We start from the raw sequence: 18,780 nt of genomic DNA, 5'->3' as shown, positions 1-18,780 counted from the left end.
CAATCAAAGTATCGTTTCCAAAGGGGTCTCAGAAATATATCCAGATATGCCCAGGTATGTCTAGGCTAATTCAATTTTTAGATCCTGAAAATACGGCCAGAGTCTTCCAGGACCTATACTATACTTTCTCCTTCTTGAAAAAATAAGTTAATCTTCAGAATAGTTGTTTATGAACTTAGTTTCTTTGCCTTAGTTCATTGGGAAGGAAGGCAGCAGTATGGGAAACAGCACAGAATTTTTAATTAGAACTTCTGTCTTTGAGTCCTGGGTCCATCCTTTACCACCTGTAGTCTTAAGAAACTAATTTCCTTTCTCTGAGGGTTTTGGAACCCAGTTTCTTTGTCAGCACACAGGGATTAAGGACGTAAATACTGGTAGGGTGCCTGGGTGGCTCAGTTGGTTAAGTGACTACCTTCAGCTCAGGTCATGATCCTAGAGAGTCCTGGGATCGAGTCCCACATTGGGCTCTCTGCTCGCCAGGGAGTCTGCTTCTTCTGCTGTGCTCTCTCTTTCTCATTCTCTCTCTCAAATAAACAAAATCTTAAAAAAAAAATGAATATACTGTTAGAACTTAACTGATTGCAGTGAAAATATTATCTGAGGAGCAATATGTAGAGTATTATTAAAAATGTTCATTATTGAATTTCCATAATCTTTATACTTCATTCTTTACTAAGGGAAACGTTTTAAACCTTCCAGACTCAAAAAAGGTAACAGGTTCTAACCAGCTTTCTAATTTGGTGTTAGGTTATCTGCATGGAGTTGGATGCTCCTCGATCTAAACTAAGTCATATTGCACAGACTCCTCATATTGAGTATTTTCCTTGACATTGACAAATTCCTGGTTGCCAAAGTGTATAGAAGATGAATGTACCTGGGCAAAATAAGAACAGAAAGAAAGCACTTCACTTTGGAGAGTGCCTGATAGGCCCTCAATATAATGGTTGAATGAACCTTCTCTATGGATAAGATGAAGGTCTTTTTGGTCAAGGCTTTCATGGGAATACAATCTATCACTCAACTTCTCCCATTTTAGTTTTTAATCCAATTTCCTTGACAGTGTCCTAATAAATAAGGAAGTTTTTGCATTAATGTCCCTGCAGTCTTATACCAAGCCAGACTTCATGATACATTCAGCTATCATGGGCCAAATTTTCCTCTTAAAAGTCTACTTTTCTATAGATTGGCTTCAATAATTCTGCTAACCAGTTCAAACATGAGTAATCTTTTATATATCTTTATTCTCCTTCTTTATAACAACATGGAAAAAAAATCATGTTTGTGAGATAAATCTTTGAGCATATTTTTTCCAAGCAGATTTTGGAATTCTCCTAAAATAAAACATGAAGAGCCATGGAATATGATTGGGATAGCTAGCAGACCAGAATTGGCACTAGTGAATGCCAGCTAATACAATTTTTATGGAGCAAATATATTCTTCTGCTGTTTTTGAAAATGAATTGCAGAAACTGAAATATAATTCCTTTTTAGGCAATTTTTGTAACTCTAAGGGATTTTAAAAAAAATTAAAAAAAAAAACAAAACAAGTGGACCAAAAGATAGAGCTGTTTGACATCCGGGACACTCGTACCTTGCTATCAGTTTCAGGATCTGCTGCTCTGCTTTTACTGACCATGTGCTTCTTATTTGGTCTGGTGTCTGAGTGCTGCCTTTTTTCCTGTCTTAAAATGAAGTCAGCTGCCCTGCCATCGTGGTGTCTCTCCCACCACCAGTCTCTGCCTCACACGGTTCTGTCTTATTATGGGTCTAGCAGTTGCGTGGATTTCTTTCTCAGAAATTGTTAAAAAGGAATAGAGGTTTAGCAGACTGTGGCAATGGGAAAACAGCCTGAAAATTACAGGGGCAGAAGTTGAACAACACTGTATGTTGTTTTTATGAAAATACAAATTGCTGAGAACAATTTGTTAAATGCAGATATATCTTAAATAGAGAAGTCCTAACATTGTAATCTTAAATTTTGGCAGTTATGCATAGGTCAATATTACTTTAACATTTAATTATATTAATGGTAAGTGATTTCCATATTCATTAGATTCCATATGTAGTCTGAAAGACCTGTACATATGGAAAAATGGAAATAACTCATCCTAGCTGCTGGCAAGAAATAGACACTGTTTTGTTATGTTGCTGTTGTTGCCATCGTCCATGTCGGTGGTGATAGTGAGGTAATTTTTGTTTTTGTTTGTTCATTACTGGAAAACTGAATTCTAAACATACTCTCTTCTTTATAGATTGAAATGACTTCCTAGTTATCTTTCCAGATGCATACCCCCATAAACATACAATTGATACTTCAAAATTAACTAAATATAGGAAAGTCGTTAAAAAAGCAAAATCTACTCAGAAGAGGTATTAGACTTCTTTATAAATTTCTTTGGTAAATAAGCTACAGAAACAGTGCAATCATCAATTATTTGACATATACTTTATATTTCATGTGGTTCCCATATCAACAGCAACAATTCTATAAAGAAAATAAAGTTTCAGACATCATTCGTCCTCAAAAAATATTTGTTCTAGTGAATGGATACAAGGCTGTATGAATGAATGACTCCCAGAAAAGAAACTAAAGCTCAAAGAAATTAAGTGAATCACCAGAAATGGCACACTAATAAAATTTAAGATCCTGGCCTTGAACATACATATTTTGATGCTAGTTTCATTGTGCTTTTGAGTGTCCTATTATTCTCTTTCCAACAATTGACACTGACTTTCATCTACTCTTCTGCTACAGATCTAAGACATTCCAGGCAAGTAAAGTCCAAGGCAATTTTCAAATGTATCAACCATATGTAGACATTAATTCTTAGCATTAGCTCTTTGATCTGTGGACAAATCTGGACTGTGGGAGACATACTGGGGAAGAGATGCATAGAAAACTGTGCAGTCAAACCAGAGTCAGGAGAGAAGAAAACAGGGAGCACTTACTGAATTAAGTGCAGAATGAAAGAAAAATACTGTACTGGCTTTTAACTCATACCAGGGATTCCACTAAAAGCAATTTTTCCCCATAAAGAGCAGAATAGTGCTGGACCTTTCCTGGACCCAGAATTCTCAGCCAGAAAGACTTTATCAGTTAGGAGGTGACTAGAAACTAACTGGTTTCAAAGCGCATTCAATTTTTATTAAATATTACAAACTTAAATTTTAAATGACTGAACTTAAGCAAAAGTTAGAGTCAATTCAAGCTTCTCCCTATTACAAAACCACTTTTCACGCACATCTCTGTTGCTTGTCAAGCCTTAAAAGATCTTAAAAGACCAAGTGGAATAACCATAGAGACTCTATGAAGTGCTTAGGATCCAAAGCTTATCTAGATTTGTCTACGGGAAATTTGAAGATTTGAAAATACTCTTCTAGACAGATGGGTCTAACCTGCTGAAACATTTTGTACATATTTCCAAAGACCTGTCAGAAGAATAAGTAGGCATTCACCAGAGCCACCGATTTCCCAAGGGATGAGGAAATGGGAAAGAAGTAACATTTAAATGAACTTAGTTGCTCTGGACAATTAACCCAATGGACCAAGAGGGATTGTTCTTGCATAATCATTTTGCCAGTGTTTGGCTGCAACCTAAGAGTGAAGCAAACATGAGTAAGTAGGAAATATTATACTGTATATGAGTTCCAAGTATATTAATTCCATCTTTCCCAATGTTTCCTAGGTATGTTCAGAGAGTGATGGCATTTTTTTCCTAGTCAAATGAAGAAAGGTTTTTCTTAGACAAGAAATTCCATCATTTCTGAACTTTTACAACTGTGTGCTCTACCTATCATTTTCATATGCTTCCTTAACCAGCAAATGATGTGGTAAAATTGTGGGTAGTGGCAGCATGAAGAACAGAACCATTTTAATTTTTCCCATCTGGCATATTAGCATTAATAAAAGATGTTTAAAAAGAGAAGCCTTGAAAGGCTTTCACCTCTTGATTTAACAAGATAATAAGGAAAGCTTGCAATCTGCCACTAAATATAACTGATAAGAATAAGAGTGAGTATAATGTGATGATCACCAAGATTAACCTTTGAGACAATTTTTAAAACCCTGCTGATTATGATACAATCATGTTAAGACTAGCACTGAAACTGTTGTTGTTACTTTCTAGACCAAAAACAACAGGAAAAGTTCCATTTCATGGTAAAAGAGACTACATACATTAATGGAACCAAAATTAGGAAGATACCTACAGCTGCCTTATCTGTCAAACTGACCATAGTGGATTCCCACTCTATGGAGTTAGTTGCCCTAGTATTACTACCGAATCATTACATTACTGGTTTAGATTAAGGACAGGATATCACTGACTGTACTTTCCATCTTTATCTGTTTCACCTAGTTTTGTTGCTTTTATGCCACCATTCTTCTGGCTTACATCTCATTAATATTTTCCTACTTACCCTGAGTTTTTGATGGGACAAGGGGAAAGATTTTACTTACCCTGGGAGTTTCTCAATTAAAATGGGATTTAGGGATCTTATTCTTCTTAATTGAAATGGACAATTAATTGAAATGAAAAACCTGAGTGGTTTGTCCAAGGTTTCATATCTTTGTTGGTTGATCTTTTTGACCATAACTAAAGTTCAGAAGAACATTACAGCTGACCACTACATAGAGTAATAAGATTGAAGAGCTCACCAAGGAGTGTAACACAAATGTAATTTCAATTCACTTCTTTAGGTTACCCTTGACTGTGTATCAAATGAGGTATTTTAGATAGTTATCATAAAGGATAAGAAACCAGGCTGGGGATAAAATTTTGCTTACAAATATGCTTGCTTGTATCCAAACAGGTATATAATAGGGTCAGGTACTCTTAGTAACAAAAAATACCTAGAAATATAAGGACAGACCTTGTTACATAAGCAATACCCATGTTAATCCCTACCTTAAGAAAAGGCAGTTGTCTGCCTTTACTTACTTAAGTAAGTAAGTAACCCACTTACTTAACATGGGTATTAAGTTTTGTTTACTCAAGGCGAAACTTGGTAGTGTGCTACTTAAAGCTGAATAATAGAAGATGTTCCTAAGATATCCTTACTGCACATTTTAAGTACCTGCAGGGCAGGAAATTATTTATGTAAAGAACTGATAACCACATAGGGAGTGTATAAAGACTTGCTAGTTTCACTTTTGCACATATGGTATTCAATCCTCAAGGCCACCTTTGTATTACAAAGCCAAAACACACTATAGCAATCAAAATGGATATATACATGTCCTATAAACATCTCTTGTTTAATTTCTCAATTCTCTTATCTTGTTTAATTTCTCAATTGAAAGCAACTGTGTATATTTAAAACTCCAACGCAAAAAGCAGTGCAGACTTAGAGACAATAATGAGAATTCTGTGCACAGAACGAGGGCTGAATGTGGTCCATAGGAGAAATGATAAACCCATGGTAACCATGGCAGATTTTTATTTTTAGACAGTCTCAATTAATCAAAATCATTTGGCTAGAATTTTTTTTAGAGTGAAGAATTCAACTATAAAAAAAATTCTACTCAATATTAAGGGCCATAAGAATATGTAGTATACTTAAGTCACTGAAAATTAGGAAAAAAAATGTCTTCATTCATTCTTCGTATGGAGAAAGCATGGTATTTGGACCTTTCATAGTATCTAGTAAGAATCATAATGTCTCAAATGCTATATCCTATACTGTTTTTAGTAACACCAACAGTAAGTAATATTTCATTTTTGTTTCATTAAAAAATCTAAAAATCATTAAAGGTTAAGTTTCACAGATATACAAAATAGATAACATGTACTAACAATGAGTATTATATTTTAGATGAAAAAATTCACATGTATCACAAAATTATTTTTCCTCTCAATTTTTTATTAATAAAGACTGCTAAATTTGCTAAGTTGTACATCATTACCACTTTCATTAAAAAGAAAAATAACTATTTCTTTTGAAGGCACAGAATTAAAATGGAATAAGAGGCAATTGGTTAATTTTCCTAAAGCTAAAGGATATGAATAAACACTTTTCAATATTTCAAAGACTTTTTAAAAATACCAATGAATAAAAAGTTTTTTAAATATTACCCTTAAGTGTCCACCTTTTGCAAAGTAAAGAATAATTGATTGAATGTTTTCCAACCAAAAGGAGTAAAAAAGTCTCCAGTGAGCAATTATTCTCTAAGTATCTGTCGTGATGGCAAGTTTTTCTGGAAAATTTGGAATTCCCTTGATGGTGAATTTTCCAGGAGTTATACATAACTTTAAGATAATTTCTATAATGTGAATAAATCATAAAGGTAAATTCTTTAACAAAACCACTGAACATGTATGTTTATCACACTGCTTGAATGGCTTTGATTTTGTTGAGAAGAAGCTGCCCTGATAAATTCAAGGTTTCCACTTCTATTTCTCCAGCCATAGGGTATAGATAAATCACTAACAACTCATCACTGATACTGGAAAAGTAATACAGAGCTCATTCCATGTTAATTCCACATTGGTAGTACCAACTCCACACATGGGAAATAAAATAAAAATAAATAAATAAATAAATAAATAAATAAATCCCTTTATATCAAACACATTTCTAAATTTTAATTAACAAAACATCAGCCATACAAAAATAGAAAGCCAACGTAAGTTATCTTGTAATAAAAAGCAATGTATATAGATTTGTGTCAGATTTTGGTTTTTAAAAACCATTCTCAAAAAAAAAAAAAGGAACAAGGTGTTCTTGGGAGAAATGGCTGATTCTATAGCTGGTGCAAGGAAAATAAGAGATAATTCTAGAGCATCTTGTAGTACTATTGTAAAATACAAAGGACTGGAAGGTGTGTCTAAAGGACACGGGAGCCAACCAGAAAGGGACCCCAAAGGCCAAAGCTGGAACAATTTGATCAAAAAAATAAATGATGGAGCACAGGATTATAGCCCAAAGTATAAGATAAATACTCATAAATTTATTGATGAGAACAAGAGACAAATCCTTTAAAAAAGGATTCTAAACATATGTAAATTCTTTCCTCCAGGAGAGGAGAGTTTAATTCCCTTCCTCTTGGGTATGGCTTAGAATTAGTGATCACTTATAATGAAAAGTGTATGGAATAGGAAAACTAGAAGCCTTACAATACTAATACTACATTAATAATATTAATACTACATTAATAAGCAATGAAGATTAACATCATCAGTGATGTCATGTGGGTTTAATGTACCCTTTGATTTGATATGAGAAGGGTACTTCACCTCTGTAATATTCTTTAGAAAACATAACTTCGGTGTAGTCATAATAAAAGTACATCAGGCAAATCCAGACTGTAGACATTCAATACAATACCCAGCCAATAGTCCTCAAGACTCTCAAAGTCATGAAAATAAAGAAAATTTGAGAAATTATCACAGATCAAAGGAGACTGGGAAAACGTGGTAACTAGATGCAATGTGTTATTCTTAATTAGATCCTGGAATAGTAATAGAAAACTTAGTGAAATATGAGTGGCATGGAGTTTAATTAACAGATTTCATTTTGAGAAATGTATTATGGTAATACAAAATAGTAGTAATAAGGAAAACCAGGTGAAGGTTACATAGGAACTCTTCCCAACTTTTCTGTAAATCTAAAATTATTCCCAAATAAAAAGTTCATTAAAAAGTAATTCTCTGGGGCGCCTGGGTGGCTCAGTGGGTTAAAGCCTCTGCCTTCGGCTCAGGTCATGATCCTGGCGTCCTGGGATCGAGCCCCATATCGGGCTTTATGCTTGGCAGGGAACCTGCTTCCTCCTCTCTCTCTGCCTGCCTCTCTGCCTACTTGTGATCTTTGTCTGTCAAATAAATAAATAAAATCTTAAAAAAAAAAAGAAACTAATTTTCTGAGTGGGGCAGGGCATATAGAAATATCTGTACTGGGGCACCTGGGTGGCTCAGTGGGTTAAAGCCTCTGCCTTCAGCTCAGGTCATGATTCCAGGATCCTGGGATGGAGCCCCGCCTTGGGCTCTCTGCTCAGCAGGGAGCCTGCTTCCCCCTCTCTCTCTGCCTGCCTCTCCACCTACTTGTGATCTCTCTCTGTCAAATACATAAATAAAATCTTAAAAAAAAAAAAAAGAAATATCTGTACTTTTAATTTTGCTGTGAACCTTAAACTGCTCTTAAAAAAAAATAGAGTCTTAGGGCGCCTGGGTGGCTCAGTTGGTTAAGCAACTGCCTTCATTCAGCTCAGGTCATGATCCTGGGGTCCTGGGTTCAAGTCCCACAACAGGTTCCCCTGCTCTGCGGGGAGCCTGCTTCTCCTTCTCCCTCTGCCTGCCAGTCCCTCTGCTTGTGCTCGTGCTCTCTCTGTTAAATAAATAAATAAAATCTTTAAAAAAGGAAATAGAGTCTTAATAAAAACAAGTATTATTCACTTGTAGAAAAAGAAGTAGTTGTCATAAATAAAGAGCTCAGAAGTAAGCCCTTGCATATATGGTCAAAGTGATTTTCAAAAATGGTGTCAGAACTATTCAATGGGGAAAGGACATCACGTCAACAAATAATGTTGCAAATCTGGCAATCCACAAGCAATAATGAAGATGGATCACAGACCTTACATTATATATAATAATTAATTCAAAATGGATCAAAGACCCAAACATAACAGGTAAAACCATAAAACCATAAAGCTCTAATATAGAGGGAAAGCTGTGTGCCATTGGACTTTGGCACAGATTTCTTGAATATTGTAGCAAAATCCCAAGCAACAAAAGAAAAATTGATAAATTGGACTTAATTAAAATTAAAATGTGTTTTTGCATCAAAGGCCACTAAAAACAGAGTGAAAACAAGGCCCACAGAAAATATTTGTGAATCATATATCTGATAAGGGATTGATAGCCAGAATATATAAAGAACTCTTACAACTCAACAATAAAAACTTATAATTATTTTTAACCAACTGAGCCACCCAGGTGTCCCTATAATCATTTTTAAAAAGAGAAAGCACTTGAACAGATATTTGTCCAAAAAAGACACATAATGGCCAATAGGCATAACAAAAGATGCTCAGTATCACTAATCATTAGGAAAACGTCAATCAAAAGCTATAATGAGATACCACTTCACAACCATTAGTATGGCAATTATCAAAAAATAATAATAGAAAATAACAAAAGCATTACTGAGAATATGGATAAACAAAATACTTTCAGCCTTAACAGGGAAGGCAATTCTGAGGCCAATAAGATACCATGTGGATGACATTTCAACCTTGAAGACATTGTGCCAAGTGAAATGAACCAGATACAGTAAGACAAATACTGTATGATTCTATTCATATGAGGTCAAATATACAGAGACTGAAAGTAGAATGATGGGTGCTAGGGACTAGGATAAAGGAGGAATAGGGAATTTGTGTTTAATGGGTGCAATATTTTAGTGGAGAATATGATAAAGTTTTGGAAATGGATGGCAGTGATGATTGTACAACAATATGAACATATTTAATGCCACAAAAGCATTCACTTCTGAAAATGGTTAAAGAGTAAATTTTGTTATGTATATTTTTAACGCAATTTTAAAAATTAAGGTAATTGTCATAATAATATGTCCAGTTTTTCTTTTTAACTGTTTGATGTATACATATTGCTGTAAATGCTTCCTGAGACAGAAATCAGATTGTAGAATATAACAAATGGAAATTGGAAACTAGATTATAAAACCAGTTCTGATTATAAAGTTAGAAAGTGACCAAACCAGGTAAAAATAAATCATTTAAACATGAGAGAGACTCAATGAAAAGCAATTTGAGCTTTTTGGGTAATTCACTTTAGGAGAAATCTCTAGAGACTACTTTTTTAAGATTTTATTTATTTGGGGGTGCCTGGTTGGCTCAGTGGGTTAAGCCTCTGCCTTCAGCTTAGGTCATGATCTCAGTGTCCTGGGATCGAGCCCCGCATCGGGCTCTCTGCTCAGAGGGGAGCCTGCCTCCCCCTCTCTCTCTGCCTGCCTCTCTGCCTACTTGTGATCTCGCTCTCTGTGTCAAATAAACAAACAAAATCTTAAAAAAAAAAAAATTTATTTATTTGAGAGAGAGAGAAGAGCAGAGGGAGAGGGACAAGAAGACAATGTGCTGAGGGCAGAGTGTGATGCAGCACTTGATCTCATGACCCTGAGATAATGATCTGAGCTGAAATCAAGAGTCAGATGCTAAACCAAATGAGCCACCTAGGTGCTCCTCTAGAGATTACTAATGTCTAATACACAATCAACCATTTTTTAAAACAATAATGTTTCACACATTAGTTTTCTTGATACTAGTAAAAATAACAAAAATTAAAAATAGAGATAATTAAAAAGTACTCTTTTATACAAGTAAAAAAAAAACTATCAAACATTTCCTCTTTGTTGAGATATATGCTTAAAGCATAGCATTTTAATAAGAGAAATAATAAAATGGCTTGATTAAAACATCTGGAAAATACCACAATAATTTTTACTTTTTATTTTCATCTAAAAATATTTTCTTGGGGCACCTGAGTGGCTCAGTCATTAAGCGTCTGCCTTTGGCTCAGGTCATGATCCTGGGGTCCTGGTATTGAGCCCCACATGGGGCTCCCTGCTCAGCCAGAAGTCTGCTTCTCCTTCTCCCACTCCCCCGCTTGTGTCTCGCTGTCTCTCTCTCTCTTTCTCTACCCCCGCCCCGTGTAAACTAAATAAATAAAATCTTTAAAAGAATGGGCTCCTGGGTGGCTCAGTGGGTTAAAGCCTCTGCCTTCGGCTCAGGTCGTGATCCCAGGGCCCTGGGATCCAGCCCCGCATTGGGCTCTCTGCTCAGTGGGGAGCCTGCTTCCTCCTCTCTCTCTCTCTGCCTACTTGTGATCTCTGTCTGTCAAGTAAATAAATGGAAAATCTTTAAAAAAAAAAAAAAAGAAAAGAAAAAAAATTTCTTCTGTTGATGTATTTTTTCCCCATTACAACTTCTCTCTTCCCATTGCTATCCTTTTCAGTGTTTGTCTAGTCAAGACAGTCAATTAATAAGAGAAAAAGAGATTTGGGTCTGTAGAATTTGCAATGATATGTTTTTAGAATATAGTATCTGGAAGAAAAGTTATTCACTCACTCATTCACTCCTTATTTAACACACACTTATTAAAACCCTATCATGAAGAAGTGTGTTCTTGGGACTGTGCTCTAGTCAAATATTTTCTTTCCGGTCTTATTTTGCCACACAGTGTAAGTCCTCTTTACTATTATTAGTCTTGCCTTTTTTTCCCCTCTTTTCGGACCACAGAGCTCTTTTATCAAAGCTTTACAAAATTCCTTCTCATGTATCATTTCTTCATAATGAATCTGAATCATACATGCCAGCACCCAGTATACAGCAGGTGCTTCATAAACATTTGCTAAATGGATCTGCTGAATGAATCTGCTGAATGAATAAAGAAATAAATCTTGATGATACATTCTCACCATCAATACATGGAATGCTAGTTGCACCACCCTGGGTTATAAAAACCTTAAACATAACCAAATAACTGCCCTCAAAATGTTTATAAATGTTAACTTCAAAGTTCAATTGAAAACAGTCAGATTTATACAAAAATCTGCTCTCACATGTTTTTCAAACTCATTAGATGGCTAGTTACTTCTTTTTTAAAACCAAAAAGCAATTACAATACTTGAAATATGCTGTCTGTGTTTGATTACAGTATCGATCCATGCTGAAAGCATTCAACGTTCAACAACACTGTTGAAATTTCACAGAAGTCTAGCAAAAGGAAAATAAGAAGTATGCATCTGGTTAATTCTTGGAGTCATATATTTACAATTAAAATTTGACCAAGCTTTAAGGACTTAATTCATCATGTAATTATGAAACTCACACCAAAAATGCATGGTTATAGGTACAAAACTTAACAATGACAAATTCTGCACATCAAAACCTACTTTTACTTAAATTTCTCTTTTTTAAAAAGGCTTACCCTTAAATCAGAGACATAATCTCTTAAAACACACCATATGTCTCTTCTTTTGTAGCACATGTTTAGAAGCAGCCTTAATTAGAGTCAATGTATTGTTTAAGAGTCTTTACCGCCACTTCCCTTATCTTAAGTCCTATAGCAGTTAGCCCTCTACCTTTGTGCAGGTTGAATAACAAATTAGTGAAGAGAAGGCTCTGGAGAGTCCAGAAAACCTAAGGGGCTACAGTAGGGCATTCACTAGAATCAACACCATGTATTTACCATTCTTTTAAGGAAACAACATAAAAGATCTTATTTTGTTCATAATGTCAAACACTTATAAGGTAAAAATGTTCCTCTAATTTAGTGAACATAAGGGAACTTATTAATTGTCAAGAGAGATGCAATAAGTCATAAAATAATTCTGGACTTGTGATCTTGCTTCTTTTTTTGGTCCACCGAGCCAAGAGTATATGGCCGCATAATTACAGAATCCCAGGAAATATCTAGAGCTGAGTGTCGTGCATGGAACTGTAAAGCTCATTTTGGTCTGAAGAACTGAATGTCTGGTCAAGTTCACTCAGGAGAATTTAGTCTCATTTGATTATATTAAAAGCACTACAAAATACTAAATCATTTTATTTAACATCTGACTTGATACCCCCTCATTCCTTTGTTCATCCTCAAATTTTCAACTCAATGTTTTTTGAGTTGTTTTTTGAGTTTTTACCAAAATTCAAGTTAGTTAACATACAGTGTAATGCAAGTTTCAGGAGTGGGATTTAGTGATTCGTCACTGACATACAACATCAGTGCGCATCACAACAAGTGTCCTCCTTAATTCCCATCAACCATTTACCCCATCAGCCCACCTGCTTCCCCTCCAGCAATCTCAGTTTGTTCTTTATAGTTAAAAGTCTGCTTTATGGTTTGCATCTCTCTTTTTTTGCCTTATGTTCACCTGTTTTGTTTCTTAAATTCTACATGAATGAAATCATGATATTTATCTTTCACGGAGTTATTCCACTTAGCATGATACACTCTATCTCTATCCCCATTATTGCAAATGGCAAGATTTCATTCCTTTTTATGCCCAAGTAATATTTCATTATATATACATACATACACACACACATACCACAACTTCTTTTTTTTAAATTTTTTTATAAACATATAATATATTTTTATCCCCCAGGGGTACAGGTCTGTGAATCGCCAGGTTTACACACTTCACAGCACTCACCATAGCACATACCTTCCCCAATGTCCATAACCCCACCCCCCCTCAACCCCCCTCCCCCCATCAACCCTCTGTTTTGTGAGATTAAGAGTCACTTATGGTTTGTCTCCCTCCCAATCCCATCTTGTTTCATTTACTCTTCTCCTACCCCCTTAACCCCCCATGTTGCATCTCCTCTCCCTCATATCAGGGAGATCATAAGATAGTTGTCTTTCTCTGATTGACTTATTTCACTAAGCATGACACCCTCTAGTTCCATCCACATCGTCGCAAATGGCAAGATTTCATTTCTTTTGATGGCTGCATAGTATTCCATTGTGTATATATACCACATCTTCTTTATCCATTCATCTGTTGATGGACATCTAGGTTCTTTCCATAGTTTGGCTATTGTAGACATTGCTGCTATAAACATTCAGGTGCACGTGCCCCTTCGGATCACTACATTTGTATCTTTAGGGTAAATACCCAGCAGTGCAATTGCTGGGTCATAGGGTAGTTCTATTTTCAACATTTTGAGGAACCTCCATGCTGTTTTCCAGAGTGGTTGCACCAGCTTGCATTCCCACCAACAGTGTAGGGGGGTTCCCCTTTCTCCGCATCCTCGCCAGCATCTGTCATTTCCTGGTTTGTTAATTTTATACCACAACTTCTTTATCCATTCATCAGTTGGTGGACATTGAGCTGTACTGATCAATGTTGTTATGTTTGTTACCGGCACAAAACAGACACATAGATCAATGCAACAGAATAGAAAACCCAGAAATGGACTCACAACTATATGGTCAACTAATCTTTGACAAAACAGAAAAGAATAGCCAATGGAAAAAAGACAGTCTCTTCAACAAATGGCATTGGGAAAACCAGACAGCAACATGCAAAAGAATGAAACTGGACCACTTTCTTACACCATACACAAAAACAAATTCAAAATGGATGAAAGACCTTAATGTGAGATAAGAAACCATCAAAATCCTAGAGGAGAACAAAAGCAGGAACGTCTTTGACATTGTCCATAGAAGCTTCATAGATACCTCTCCAGAGGCTGGAGAAACAAAAGCAAAAATAAACTACTGGGACTTCATCAACATAAAAGTCAAAGCAGAGCAAAGGAATGAACCTAAATGGTATTATGCTAAGTGAAATAGTCAGACAGAGAAAAATAAATACCACATGATTTCACTTATATGTGAAATCCAAAAAACAAATGAACAAACAATTAAACAACAAAAAAATGAAACAGACACCCACTAAACACACAGAACAAACTGTGGTTGCCAGAAGACAAGGAGGGTGAGGGACCAGTGAAATAGATAAAGAAGATGAACAGGTACAAACTTCCAGTTATAAAATAAGTAAGTCACGGGGATGAAAAGTACAGCATATCGAATACAGTCAATAATATTTTAATAATTTTGAACGGTGACAGAGGGTAACCACACTCACCATGGTGAGCATTTCATAATGTGTACAATTGTCAAATCCCTATGTTGTACATCTGAAACTAATATAATCTTATATATCAACTAGACTTCAATTAAAAGTTTTTTTAAATAAAATAAAATGAAATGATTATCTTGCTGTAAAGAAATTTAGTTAGCCTGCCTTCTTATATGGTGGTTTTTTGTGTTTTTTTTCTTTGTTTGTTTTTATCCAAAGGCTTTAATTCCAGCTATACTTGAACTTTGGTTCAACTTGTCCCTTCTTTGACCTTTATAGACAATCCTATACATGAACTTTTCATCTAAACTGTCCAGTTATGACATCAGTTCTCCAAAAACCCATCCCTGTCAACTATCCATCCTAGGGAGACAAATTAAAAAAAAAAATAAAATAATCACAACATACAATATTATTTTCATTGTTTCTTCTTAGAACATAATTAGTTAGCAAGAATCATTTGGGGATAATATTTGCTCATAAAACTATCAGTAAGGATCTGCTTTTAGCAAATGACTCTCCCAAGGCACAACTGGAGAAACTAAAATACATGAACTCTCCTCAAGGATAACTGAAGTATAAATCAATCATTAATAGAAGAAATAAAATTTCTGCATTAAAGTAAAAGGAATGGGCTTTCACAGGTTAAGATTTATCAAAAATATTTAATTAGCCACTTTCATCCTTATTTTAATTCTTTAAACTCCAAAAATCATCCTTACTTCTTTACTTCCTCACCAGAACCTTTTCATTTCTTACCCCTTTGTCCTCATAGCCTCCTTAAAAACCTCAACCCTTCTCCACTTCTACAAAGATCTGCTTTATCCTCCTTAAAATTACACACACATACACATGGCAGATTGGTGGCCTTACATTTGCACTTTACAATCTGAGGTGTTTTAGCATCCTAATTCAATAACTTTACATGTTGCTAATCAAATCCCTATCCAACTGCTAAAGTAGCTATTCAAAACCATCATCAGTCACCCCACATCAATGGCCCTTCACGCCTCCCTTCATATTGGCTGCCTCCAGCGAAGCCAAGAAATTAGAAGCTGTTAAATCTCCCTTTACTCAGTATCTCCCTTCTCTTCAGTCCCTCCTACCTCAAACACACATTTGTAAATTTATCTACACTGGTACTTCTATCCTTCCTCTCTTCCCCCTTCTTCCTCCCTCTCGCTCCCTCCCTCCCTTCCTTCCTTTTCCTCAGATCTAGGATTGGTTCCTTATAAATTAAAATATTGCATAGCCCCTCAGCATTGCCCCATATATTTTTGCTGTCCCCTGATCAGCTCTTACTTACACTCCTCAGGGCAGTTCTTGTAAACATTTACCCATAGCCTTACTTTTTAGACACTATTACTCCTTTTACCTCAGTTAACACCTTCAATCAACTTAGACTTCAGTGAAAAAATGACTGTCATCTGAAATGAATTTCAGAGATTCCTCCATCTGCCGCCCCCCCCCCCCCCCCGCCATATACATACACACATACACTTACCTATTTTGGCACCTTTCTTTTACTAAAATTTTCTGGTCTCAGAGGGAAAAATTTGGTTCCTTCCTGTCTCCTACAGTAGTAACCAAGTTTCCTCCTACCTTATAAAGAATCATCTTTTTCCTGCATGCTCAAACTCTCTCTCTCTCTCTCCTAGCTTCTCTCCCCCGGCCTCAAATTATTTCAGATAAGCCATGTTCTGCCCCACACCCCTGCAAAAACAAGAACAACCAAAAAAAAAAAAAAAAACAAAAACAAAAACAAAAAGACCCCCACCTTGATCCTAAATCTTTTCATACTACTATTGCATTTCCCTTCTCATTTACATGACAAAATTTCTGCAACAGATTTTTGGACCTCTTTCTTGCCTTTATTCCCTCAGTCTACTATCCTTTGACTTTTGCCCCAAAGGACACCCCCGAATACAGGAAATATTAGCAATAGCTTCCTAACTGCAGAATCATCAGCTAACTCTTCTTCCTCCCAAATTCTCTCCACCTTAATATTATTGGACACTTCTTCCGAATCTTCTAAATTTCTGACTCTATTTTCCTTCTGCTTTTTTGCTACTTCTCATGTGCCTGCCTCCTAAATGCTGGAATTCTCAAGATTTGATCTTATTCTTACTCTATACACTGTCTGAGGGGTAAGGTTCTGACATAGATGTTTCAGAAGTCCTTTGATACAGCTTCTTTGACTCTGTGGTTTTGATGTCATGGATATTTTTGATAATTCCTCAAAGACAATTATTAGATGTTAGTTAGCTTTTCAAAAATTATCAATTCTAATCCTCTTGCATACTAAATGGGTACAGCAAAATGACTTCATCAAAGTATTCCATGAATGAAAATGGAAACATCAAATTAATCAAGTTCAAAATGTTTTCCTCACACCCTTGGTAATCTAATCTTTCTAAATGTCTTTTCTGATAATGATTTATAATCTATCCCCAGACTTCATTTGTCTTTGACCCCTAGTCTTATATTTGTAATAGTTCATTAGACATGTCTACATAGATATCCTACTGGTTCCTTTAAATCAACAAATCCAAAACTGAATTCATTTTCTTCTCTTTCCAAGATGACTTACCCTCTCTTGGTTAACACCACCAAGATAAGCCCAGCCACCCCAATTAGACACTCAAAAGCCATCTCTGATTTCTCTCTCTTCTCTCCCACATTCAAAAACTTCTTAACTCTAGTCAGCTATGATTTCCTTAAAAATCTGTCAAATATGTCCCACCTTTCTATTCTCAGGGTAATTCAAAGCACTCATCATCTTTGGGTACAAAAAGCTTTTAACGGGTCTCTTAATATGATTTGAGCATCCTTCAATCCATATTCCATGCAACAGACTTCTTTCCAAAACCAAGCCTGATTGTGTTATTTCTCTGCTTAAAACTGTGAACAGTTTCCTAGTGGCTATAAGAATACGTTCTGCTTGTCTTTTCAGAGTTATCATTGCCACTCCCTCATATCCATCCTGAAATCTAACCATAGCAAATGAAGTACAATTCTTTTAACAAGTGCATTCTTAATGGCTCCCTGTTTTTGCAGATGCCCTTATTTCTTCCTGCCTGTGTCTATCTAATGAATGCCTAATTAGTTCAGTATTCCCACTGCACCTTAAATACACTTCCAGGAGTACATGGCTCATATACTACTGCAATCATTCTTTTAAATGTTTTCCTTTTCTTCTCCTAGAGTTCTTTAAGACATAGTATTCTATTTGTCTTTAGATATCAAGGGCATAATGGAATGTGGGCATTTGGTACCAAGAAAATTTTAGTGAAGAAATAGAGGCAATCACTATGTACGTTTGAATAGCCATAAAATTTTCTGATTATATTCCTTCAAAAAAATAGCAAGTCTACAGAGAAGAGAAATGAATGTACACGTGTGACAGAATCCGAATCAAGAGCAAAGCCTGTGAGGGTGCTGGTTCTTGGCAATGCAAGAAACAAGTTCTTTCCATCATATTCTCACTTCATTACTCTATTTAGTTAGAATTAACTTCAACTTTTTTCTTAATATTTCAGCTGCAAAGTAAATTACTGGAAATTCAACTTCCTCCTCAAGACTGTCTTTTAAAAGCCCACTGACTTGTGATAAGCACTGGGTGTTGTATGTAAGCGCTGAATCACGAAATTGTACACCTGAAACTAATATCACACTAGAAAAAATAAAAAGCCCATTGACTGCGTGCAAACAGTACAGTCCGAAGTGGGGGGCGGGGGGATGTAGGCAAATGAACAATCTAGTCTTTTAAAAATAATCGTGACAAAAGAGTTTTTCAATGTGATTATTAACTTAGCCAACATGGGTAGTTCACTAATCTGGGATTTTTAAAAGTTATAAAGAATAAATCTCCCTCTAGTAAGATTTTGTAAACATTGAATTTTTCAGTACTGCAAAATAGACTTGATCAACTGTTTTTCCCCCATAAGGTTCTACTTTAAGACCTCCATATGCTCAGTTTTAATAATCTGCTTCCACAGCCAGGAACCATTCCAAATATGAGTTATGGAAATATTGTGCTTCTTATTAAAAACAACATGAAAAGAAATATCTGAAACCCAGGTATCAATCTGTAAAACACATAGTGGCAGATCCATGTGAAAGGTCTGTACGAAGAATTACTGCTTAAAATCACTTTTACTGAGGCAGTTTAACTCGTTT

The sequence above is a fragment of the Lutra lutra genome, chromosome 5, assembly GCF_902655055.1.
Source record: "Lutra lutra chromosome 5, mLutLut1.2, whole genome shotgun sequence".
Classification (NCBI taxonomy): domain Eukaryota; kingdom Metazoa; phylum Chordata; class Mammalia; order Carnivora; family Mustelidae; genus Lutra; species Lutra lutra.
The sequence above is the reverse complement of the archived record's forward strand: the minus strand, read 5'-3'. Positions refer to the sequence as shown.